Source organism: Salvia splendens, chromosome 9, assembly GCF_004379255.2.
Source record: "Salvia splendens isolate huo1 chromosome 9, SspV2, whole genome shotgun sequence".
Lineage (NCBI taxonomy): Eukaryota > Viridiplantae > Streptophyta > Magnoliopsida > Lamiales > Lamiaceae > Salvia > Salvia splendens.
Window position 1 is genome coordinate 32,607,329 of NC_056040.1, and position 9,477 is coordinate 32,616,805.

The following is a 9,477-nucleotide window of genomic DNA, read 5'->3' on the forward strand; positions in this document are numbered from 1 at the left end:
TCCTTCTTCCTGCCAAGGTCGGTGAGTCAATGGTTGTATCATCTTGAAGAACTATTTTCTTCCCCTTCTTTGCAGCTGCCTTCTTCTTACTTGCATCATCATTCTTTCTTTTCTTGTTATTTTTTATACTTTCTATTTCATCATCCAATATTCTATCATCAGCAGCAACAGCAGCATCACCTAATACACAAAATATTTCAGTGTGTTAAATGGTTTATGTCATTATATTAAGTCAAAGTATAATTTTATCCCCAGAAACTATAATTTTACCCCCTGAAACTATCATTTTATCAAGTGCAACTAGTAAGTTTATCATTTTACCTACTGAAACTATCATTTTATTCCAAGAAACTATCATTTTATCATTTTATGCAAAAGTATCATTTTACACACTGAAACTGTCATTTTATCCCCTGAAACAATAATTTTATCCCCTGAAACTATCATTTTATCAAGTGCAACTATCATTTTACCTTCTAAAACTATCATTTTCAATGTAGAGATTTATCATTAATAAACAAAAGATTTATCATTTTACCTTCTGAAACCATCACTACTTGTCTATCATCATGATCAGCACCAGCATCAGGAATGTTTGTTCCTAATACACAAAAGATTTCAGTGTGTTAAACGATTTATGTCATTATATAAAGTCAAAGTATCATTTTAGCACCTGAAACTATGATTTTATCACATTATACTATCATTTTATCACCTGAAAATATAATTTTATCTTCTGAAACTATCATTTTATCACCTAAATTTCAATGACTTCAAAACAGGAGAGAGAGCAAAACTTGTCACTTAAGGTCAGGAGGTTAGAACAAAACACTACTCACAAAATCAGTACTCATATAAACTTTTTCGAATCTGCATTACTGCTGCATACATTTTTTTAAACCAAAGCGTTTTAATAAGGTCATGAGGTTAGGATATGGCTGCAGATACTGATAAACTAAAGGATCTCAACTATTCGCTTTATCAATATGAGTTTTGCCGCTATAGTCACACATTTGCTATAGACACTGATAAACTTCTTCGAATAAACCGCTGATTTAGAATCTAAAAACCGTTGAGTTAGGATATAGAACAAGGTATAAAGTAAATTCAAAGTAATTTCATCATGCTGTCATATGTAACTCTAAATCTACACTAAAAAACTATAGAATCTAAAAAAAAGGAGAAGCGCAGGCAAAATGATAAAATCGAGCAAAAACAAAAGTAAAATAAGCAAAAAACTTCATCCAACCTTTCTTCGTTGATGCTTGAGCGTTTTCCGACGTCATATTACAGAATTTGGATGGATTTACCTTCGAAACTGAAGAAACTACGATTTGAATGCGATCGGAGAGTTTGGAAACGATTCGAAGGGTTTGAGTGTCAGATAAATCAAATTTAGCGTCTAGTTCACGTTTTCTATCGACGCGTCAATTTGAAAATGAAATGACAATTTTGCCCTCATATATTTCTATCGGCTGCAAGTATCATTTTATCATTTTATAGGTTAGAAATATGATTTTATCTTCTGCAAGTAACATTTATCATTTTATAAACTCAGAGTACATTCTATCCGTCAAAACTATCATTTTATACAGTAAACCTAAAATACCATTTCTTCAGCTTATATATCATTTTATAAGGTTGTTGTCATTTTATCCGCTTATATTATCATTTTATCAGGTTAAAGTATCATTTTATCGGCTGTAAGTATCATTTTGTCATTTTATAGGATAGAAATATCATTTTATCTGCTGCGAGTAACATTTATCATTTTATAAACTCAGAGTATCATTCTATCCGGCAAAACTATCATTTTGTCAACTAAGAGTATCATTCTATCAAGCAAAACTATCATTTTATCTAGTAAACCTAACATTTATAAGCCAAAAGTATCATTTGGTTTCGTCCTTCTTAACAGGCTATTCAATGAGAAGCATATCCGGCCCATGTATTTAATTTTGAGTGTTTTTGTATTATTTCATGTAGTATGATATGTGTGAAGTATCATTTTATCAACTCAGAGTATCATTCTATCTGGAAAAACTATCATTCTATGTAATAAACCTAACATATATCATTTTATCAGTCAGTCAAAAGTATCATTTTATCAACTCAGAGTATCATTCTACCCGGCAAAACTATCATTCTATGCAATGAACCTATCATTTTATCATTTTATCAGTCAGTCAAAAGTATCATTTTATCAACTCAGAGTATCATTCTATCCGGTAAAACTATCATTCTATGCAATAAACCTAATATAATCGGCACAATACATAATATACAAACCTACAAAGCAGTAAACATATCATTTTATCAACTCAGAGTATCATTTTTATAAGGTTACTGTCATTTTATCCGCTTAGATTATCATTTTATCAGGTAAAAGTATCATTTTATTAAACAAAAATGTCATTTTATACACCAAAAATACATATCATTCTATCGGCTGAAAGTATCATTCTACCGGGCAAAACTATCATTCTATCGGCTGAAAGTATCATTCTATCCGGCAAAACTATCATTTTATGTAGTAAACCTAACATTTATAAGCTAAAAGTATCATTTTATCAACTCAGAGTTTCATTCTATCCGGAAAAACTATCATTTTTATGTCATTTTATCAGCTTATATGCCATTTCTTCAGCTTATATATCTTTTTATAAGGTTGCTGTCATTTTATCAGCTTATATTATCATTTTATCAGGTTAATGTGTCATTTTATGACCAATGTATCATTTTATAAACAAAAGTATCATTTTATCAACTCAAAGAATCATTCTATCAGTCAGAAATATCATTTTATCGGCTGGAAGTATAATTTTGTCATTTTATAGGTTAGAAATATCATTTTATCTGCTGCACGTAACATTGATTATTTTATCAACTCAGAGTATCATTCTATCTGGAAAAACTATCATTTTATACAGTAAACCTATCATTTATACACCAAAAATATCTATCATTTTATTGGCTGAAAGTATCATTTTATCGGCTGAAAGTATCATTTTTCATCAAATGGCTTCAATCTGTCTTCAAATTGACTCTACCACAATTTCTTGAATCAGGACGACCCATCTCATGACATTTACCACACCGTCGTAGAGGCATATTTGCTTTCCTTATTGCACTCTCCCTCTTTGATACTTTGTCACTAGCTGATCCTTTGGTTCTAACAATATCTGGAGGATGTACATCAATTACATCAGGTACTGTCATTCCATAAAATTCCTCAACCATCTTTTTCTTTTCAATGACTGAAGGTATTGCACAATTTCCAAATATATGCTCTTCCAAATCATCAAGACCAGCACATAACAAAGACAGATGATCCATACTTCCCTCAGACTTTTGGACTAATCGATAAAAGTTGGAGAACAACTTTTTCTTAACTTCCTGCTTTTCATCCAAATCTGCAAGGTAAAAGATAACATTATTACAATAAATACTATCATTTCTCTGACTGAAAAAATAGAGTTTTTACAAATAAGGTTAAAAATGGAGCACACGTTCAAATGGTTTATCTCCTCAGATGGTAGACCATGTGCTGCCTTTAGTAAAGAGCTCTTCAACCACCTTCGACCAAAATATTTATAAGGAATGAGATTAGCAGACTTATTCTTCAACAAAAAAAATATATGACAGCATAACAACCAATTCTGGAAAACTTCTTACAACTACAGTCGAATGTGTCTTGCTTACAATCATACTTAACATCCCATGTTCTACCACATTGGTCCTTGACCTTATGCATCTTGATGTTATCCTCAACAGTTATCGAAACAATCTCACATACCATACTTATTTCCTGTTGTACATGTTTGAAAATATTATCAGTGTAGATTGTAGATGCATGCTTCTCAATAGGCAATTGGGTTGACAAATCAGGAATAGTTGAGTAATCCAAGTAGTTCAATCGTGAATTGGCATTCCTTTGATCTCCAACAGCACAGTTAAAGAAATTCATGAACTGTACAAGATTTGCACGAGGCTTTGTGTAGTTTTTAAAAAAGCTATTCTCTGATTTAGACATCGATGTAGTCCTAAGAAGCGACCCCATGGGAAAATCTCAAAAATAAGCAGGAACCCAGAATTCTCTATCTTCAAACATCGATCCAAACCAGTGGACGTCTTCTAATCCATACCATTCCATAATATCATTCCATATTATATCAAACTCATCAGGCTCTAACAAATCAGACCAAGCACATGCATTAAACTCTTTTTTGAAATCATCACTACCAAGTAGGGATTTGGGCAAATTATCTGACACCTTAACCATAATATGCCACATGCACCATCGGTGCCTTGTTTGTAAAAGTACTTGTTGAACAGCAAGTTTCATCCCCCAATCTTGATCAGTGATAATCATTTTGGGTGCAACCCCCATACATCGAACAAAACAGCCAAACAACCAAGAATATGAGTCTCTGCCTTCACTTGATAACAATCCAGCTCCAAATGTAACTGCTCTGGAATGGTTATCTTTTCCAGTGAATGGAGCAAAAATCATGCAATACCTTCAAAACATAACATAAAACTGAGTTATATTTTCATGCATACAGAAAAGTATCAGTTTATCAGCTATGACTATCATTTTATCAGCAAAAAGTATCATTGTATCCACTGAAATATAATTGTATCAGCAAAAAGTATCATTATATCAGCAAGAAGTATCATTGTATCAGCAAAAAGTATCATTTTAGGTCTTTTAGCAACAAAAGTAATATACCTGTTAGTGTTGTATGTTGAATCAAATGAAATAAAATCTCCAAACATATGATAATTTCGTCTTGAAATAGCATCAGCCCAGAAGAGTTTAGTTAACTTTCCATGAGATCCTACCTCAATTTCATAATAGAAGGCATCAGATAATTCCTTTTGAGAACGCATATAATAAAAAATCATTTGAGCATCTGAACCATCAATATTGGACATAATATCACGATAACCATTTCTAATATCAATAATATCAAATCCAACATTTTCAGGTCCACCCATTATCTCCTTCAAAAGTTTGAATGTTTGAGTGGGACCAATACTACACCTGCCACAATCCTCCATAAAACTTCAATGGATAGGATCCAGACTGCGATTGGCCGTCATAAAATGCCTATGCTCATCCGCAACCATTAAGTGATTATGATACTCAACAAACTGATAAACCTCATACCCGCTGCTAATACCATCTGAAAAATATCTCAAGTTGAGCTTAGCAAGACATTCATACCTAAACGACCGACACCTACGCCTCTTAACAGATACTTCAGTTGATTTGGATGCATGACCAGGTATAAAACTCTTAGAGCCTTGTCTGCTGCAAGCCAAATACTACCACTTAATAATACCATGAACTGATTTTTCGCCCAGTTTACGAATGCCAAAACCAACTGAACGGGCATAGTGTTTATAGAAACCAGATGCTTCTACTAATGTATTGAATTTCATACCAATCATTGGCTTCAAAGCATCATCACAAACAGGAATGTACAAACCTACAAATCAGTAAAAGTATCATTTTATCAACTCAAAGTATTATTTTATCAGGAAAATCTATCATCAGAAACTATCATTTTATCAGTTTTATGTCATTTTGTCACGTTAAAGTATCATTTTATCAGCTTATATGCAATTTCTTCAGCTAAACTATCATTTTTATAAGGTTACTGTCATTTTATCCGCTTAGATTATCATTTTATCAGGTAAAAGTATCATTTTATTAAAAAAAAATGTCATTTTATACACCAAAAATACCTATCATTCTATCGGCTGAAAGTATCATTCTACCCGGCAAAACTATCATTCTATCGGCTGAAAGTATCATTCTATCCGGCAAAACTATCATTTTATCAGTTTTATGTCATTTTGTCACGTTAAAGTATCATTTTATCAGCTTATATGCAATTTCTTCAGCTAAACTATCATTTTTATAAGGTTACTGTCATTTTATCCGCTTAGATTATCATTTATCAGGTAAAAGTATCATTTTATTAAACAAAAATGTCATTTTGTACACCAAAAATACATATCATTCTATCGGCTGAAAGTATCATTCTACCCGGCAAAACTATCATTCTATCGGCTGAAAGTATCATTCTATCCGGCAAAACTTTCATTTTATCAGTTTTATGTCATTTTGTCACGTTAAAGTATCATTTTATCAGCTTATATGCAATTTCTTCAGCTAAACTATCATTTTTATAAGCTAACTGTCATTTTATCCGCTTAGATTATCATTTTATCCAGTAAAAGTATCATTTTATTAAACAAAAATGTCATTTTATACACCAAAAATACCTATCATTCTATCGGCTGAAAGTATCATTCTACCCGGCAAAACTATCATTCTATCGGCTGAAGGTATCATTCTGTCCGGCAAAACTATCATTTTATCAGTTTTATGTCTTTTTGTCACGTTAAAGTATCATTTTATCAGCTTATATGCAATTTCTTCAGCTAAACTATCATTTTTATAAGCTTACTGTCATTTTATCTGCTTAGATTATCATTTTATCAGGTAAATGTATCATTTTATTAAAAAAAATGTCATTTTATACACCAAAAACTATCAACTCAGAATATCATTGTATCCGGCAAAATAATCATTTTATGATGCAAACCTAAAATATATAAGTCAAAACTATCATCTTAACACAAAAACGGCAATACAAAATTTAATTAAATAAGAATTTCAGTACATCAGAAACATAAACCAATCGACAGCTAATATTCATCAAAAATCAAATTCAATACATGAATCAAAACAATCAATAAAATAAAATATGAACACAATCAATAAGCTAATGATTGTTACCTTCGTTATTTGCTACGTTCTCCATCGAAGCAAATTCTGACAGCTATTGAACAGATAATCAATGAAAATCTGGAGATTATGGAATAATGAACCAAATCGGAAGGAAATCTGGAGTCTATTGAAATAATTGGAAGGAAATCTCTATGAAATAATTGGAAGGAAATCTGGAGTCTATGGAAATAAGCGGAAGGAAATCTGGAGATTATGGAAATCTGAAACCAAATCGCGGAGAATAGGAAAGAATCGAACTGAGAAAGAGAGAAAGAATGGAGCAAAATTCAGAAATTTAAATGAGTGAAATGACATATTTACCCCCGCGCCTTTTTTTTATGAAGTAAATCTAAATTTGAATCTCAACCACAAGATTAGAAAATGTGTGGTTCAGATTTGGTTATAGGGTTATTACGATATTTAAGGGTTATCATATGATCACAACTCTATATATATATATATATATATATATATATATATATATATATTACAATTGAATTAAGCAAAAAATTGTTCAACAAATACTTCTATTAAGTATATATAGATACCAAATTATTCTTATTAACTATAAAATTTATATAAAATAGTTTAAATTAGACTCTAAGCAATACCAAGATATTCTTATAAGGTTTTAGAAAATACTCCTTATTTAGTAATTGCTCAATATATATATATATATATATATATATATATATGGATGTATTCATATACTTTTTCTATATATTGTTCAATCATCCTTTTTAATCCTAGCCTCACGATTTGAATATCCGATGGCCCAAAATCAAGCTGATTTTGATTATTAAAATTATTAAATTAATAGGAAAATGTCATTTTTGGTATAGGATTAGGATTCAGTTATGGTAGTTTCCATGATTTCCTCCCTCAATCATCAGCCAAGATACGTTGGAAGATTACATCCCTATTACATGCCAATGTTAATCTCTACCAGAATTATCATCGTTCTTTATATTGAATACGTCTGCAATTTATATTTTCTCGTGCCACACCAATTTGTGAAGCCTTTGAACACCATCTAAGTTGAAGTCAATTGACGAAGTTTTAATTGATATACAAATTTTGAAACATTTTCTTCACAGTATGTCATCTCATCAGATGCAAAAGCTAAGGGGGTGAAAAGAATTTTTATGCGAAAAAGGGAGTGCAACACATCTATCATTGCAGTCGGCTATTTTTCATTGAAGACATCTGCAGTGTTTGATCGTCTTCGCGAATCCTATTTTTCATTCAACACGTTTGCTGTTTTTTCATTATTGTCTCCATTTTTTGAGATTTCACTCATTCTCTTTTCATTCATGTCAACAATGGAAGAATGTTATACATTTAGTTACTTAATTGATTATTCATCTTGTAATGCATAATATATTGCAAATAATGACAACTACTTGATACATAATGCACAACATTAATCAAATAATGCACATATTTATATTTCATTCACTAATTTTCACACACCAGCCAGTAACAAGGCACATAATGTAAAATACTTGACAAATAATGCATCCCAATGCATAAATAATGTAAATTTTAGATCGACTAATGCGCACAAACCAGTTTTGCAATTACCCATCCAACCATTTACCAGATCTGTAGATGAATGCACAATGCAAGTCTAATTGATGTCGAACTACTGACGTAACTAAACACTCAATCAAATTGTTTGGTTACCTGCAGCCTGTGTAGATTGAGAGCGCGACGGACGACCTCTTTTTATCATTGTAAATCTGTCATAAAAACAACAAATCAGAAACCCGAATCCATCATTTTAAATAATTGATTTTGTGTCTAAAAATGATGAAAACCCTAACCAAAACGACTACCAATTTTTGATTTCGAAAGGTCGCAACCAAGTCGATGTTAAAATCATTGATTTTCGTATCTAAAAAATGATGAAATCGACTACTAGTCAGGCTTCACCGTCATCCACCGGGTTCAATTCATAAACAAGAACAATTTTTTTAGACCTACCTTGTCGACACGGTGAACAATGTAAACCCGCACTGCCGGATTGCGAGTAGGATGGTGAAATCGACTACTAGTCGGTGGTGGAGGCTAGGGTTTGACGTTTAGTGGAAGATGGGGAGACGGGAAGGCAGAAGAGTGGAGAGGAAGTTTTGAGTTTGGAATGAGAGAGAATGAATCGATGGAAGGGGGAATCAATTGCCCGCTTAAATCTCGCAACATCCGTTTTTGGTGTGATTTTAATTTGGTGTTTTTACTAGTTTACCCTCATAATGCACAAAATCCTACCTATAATGCAACACGAGATAATAAAAAAGAGTCCATCCGGTCCCTTGATTAGATTAGATTTATCTAATCTAACGACCCAGATTTAGAAGAAACTTAAATCTAAGGGATGAATAGGAGATTAAAGTTCCCCTATATATATATATATATACACCATTCAATTAGGCTATCATTCCACGTGCTTATTACAACATTCAATTAGGCTATCATTCCATTTTGTTGTCAGCATCGTGGCGGCGGTGATAGACATTATAGAGAGAAAGAATGCTACGCGACAACGAGTCTGCCTATACGTACTGGAATGAATTAATAATCCTATTCGAATGAAGTAAAAACCTACTGGAATGATATAATATATCATGGAATGAAGTTAAATCGTCTTAATATGTTAGTATGACTTATTTGCC